We start from the raw sequence: 2,448 nt of genomic DNA, 5'->3' as shown, positions 1-2,448 counted from the left end.
GTGAATAAGGTCTAGGCCAAAGTTAGGTGTAGAAGTCAGAAGAATGTTGTAACATGGGGGGAAATACAAACTTGAGAACAAGTGTACGTGTCTATATTTTCCTCTAAAAACCCTTAGATGTAATTGGGATCAAAACCCGGTTCCATGCATTAGCCCATCCTCCTTTTAGGGATAGATTTTAGGGATAGATTTTAGGGATAGGATTTAGGTGCAAAAAAAAGTTTTGGATAAAGTAGGGAATGTACTGGATTTTAGCTCAGCATAAATATACCCAAAAATGGAAGTCAACAAGAAGCTCTAAAGAACATATTAACAAATAATGTATGTGTGTATCAGGGGGTGGGGGTTTTAAAAAAGCTTGCCTGCCTCGTGATTCATGCTACAAAAGATAGCAAGACATAATAAACACAATGCAATAAGTGCAAGATTTAAAAAAACAAAAAAACAAAGCACTTTTCTTTTTTTTTTTTTTGAGATACTTAAAGTCAATCTGGGCTAAAAAAACTCATAAATATAGATTAAAAACTCAAATATAGAGGCAAAATAGAAGACCATTTTGCCGTTAAGTTGTTTTTGTGCATATTTTTCCTTCCCTGTGCCTCTCTCCACCGCTCCCCTTCTGCCTGCCTTTTTCTTTTTGCTCTTACTCCCTCTTTCTACAGGCTCAGACTCACTCCCCCCTCCCATCCTCTTTCCTCAAGGGAATAAAGGTCGTAACGCAAATGATTACTCAAACTGGGGTTGCCATGGAGACGGCATCACGTGACATGGGAAGGCATGCATAGACCACAACAAAGAGGTGGATCAGGAACCAGCAGCTCTGGAAAAAAGCTGTAGCTCGCCTTGTTGGTGCCTCCGAGTATTTCACTCAGATTGGGAGGCTCTCTTTTCTAAAAGAAACAGGCGAACTGTGTGGAACTCAAGGGGGGAAGAAAAAGCAGAGGGAGAGAAAAGGGCTGGGAGCTGAGTTTGGAGGCTGTAATGAATGTAGGCTGGTTCACTGCAGTGTGTGCTATATATTCTGCCATTCACCAGCATACCAAGGGTGTGTCCTATTCATCATGTCCTTCTTGGAGGCAGAGCTCAGGCGCCAGTTGTCTGGAATTTCTGTGAAATGGCGTCAGTTGTAGGGATGTGGAGGGTGGTGGATTTTCTAAACTTCCAAAATAGGAACCAGGGTAGAGAACTTTTACATTTCTTTGTTCCACTTTGAAATCAAGAGGGGAAACAGAAAAGGCATTGCTTTTCCTATGAGTAAAAACAAACGAAACATACCCGTGTAAATGAGCAGATATTTGGGGTAGTGGTAGACTTAAAAGTTTCTGAAGATGATATGCGGTAATTGTAGGGTTTAGAGCAAGGTGAAGGTTTACGAAACAAAAGTCTCTACGTAAGCACGTAACAAAGAGCTCCATAAAACTTGTAGCGACTGGTGAGAAAGGCAGCCGGTATTTGTCAGACAGGAAAAGACACCTGGAGCAGAATGAGAAGGTGGCCTGCCCCGACAGGATTCACTTATCCTGGCTCCCATCCACCCCCACTCTGAGATTAGTTTGCGAACCCAGCACACATAGCTCAGAAACCCCCCTAAAACACACACACACACAAAACACACACATTTATTCACGCCCACTCAAAATGTTTTTAAGTGTTTTCACCCAAACAGCAATTTTCTAGATGATAAAACACGTGGAAGCTGGTAGATGTGAAGAATACGCTGAAAGCCGCATTCATCTGAGCGCTAGGAGCCATTCATTTTGGTGCGCTCCATCAACACAGGAGTGCATTTTCATCTCATGATGTCACCCCATCTGCAGTTAGGCATTTCTCTGTCTATGTCCATGTTTAAACCCAATACGTACAGTAAATAGTCAACTACCCAGTCTTGGAGGGGTCTGTGAGCCCCTAACTGACTAATGGTTGACTCCTTTCAAAGTCCACCTCAACTCCCATGGGGTTCCTGGCAGCAGCTGAGCGTTGGGTGATGTCTGCAATTATCCCGTGTCTAGACATTGTCTAGAGAAAGACAAGGAGATGCACCCTCTGCATGGGCGGCACTCTGAGCCAAAGGAAAAAAGGCCCCGAATACATCATGGTGCCTGTCAGTTGATGGAGCTGTGAATGAAAAGGTCAAGGCCGTTTAAGGAACTCTAAAGGCTACCTACAAAGCCAAAAAAAAAAAAAAAAGCATGAAAAATGATTTTCTTTTTGATGATTAAAGAGGATTTTATATTCTATTCCACTTACTAGAAAAAATGCTATCTAAAATTACTGGATTAAATATATAACTTTATTTAAAGGTTTGACTATATTTTATTAAACAATAGCTTTCAGATTTTTATTTTTTTTTTTATTCGTTTATTTGATAGGGACAAGTATGTTTCATGCATCATGTCACACACTACAACATTTTAGCTAAGGCTAATTCTCAATGTCTGTCCCCAGTTA

Source organism: Cyprinodon variegatus, unplaced genomic scaffold, assembly GCF_000732505.1.
Source record: "Cyprinodon variegatus isolate N-32 unplaced genomic scaffold, C_variegatus-1.0 Scaffold885, whole genome shotgun sequence".
In the NCBI taxonomy this organism is placed as follows: Eukaryota; Metazoa; Chordata; class Actinopteri; order Cyprinodontiformes; family Cyprinodontidae; genus Cyprinodon; species Cyprinodon variegatus.
This window is presented reverse-complemented; position numbering follows the sequence as displayed.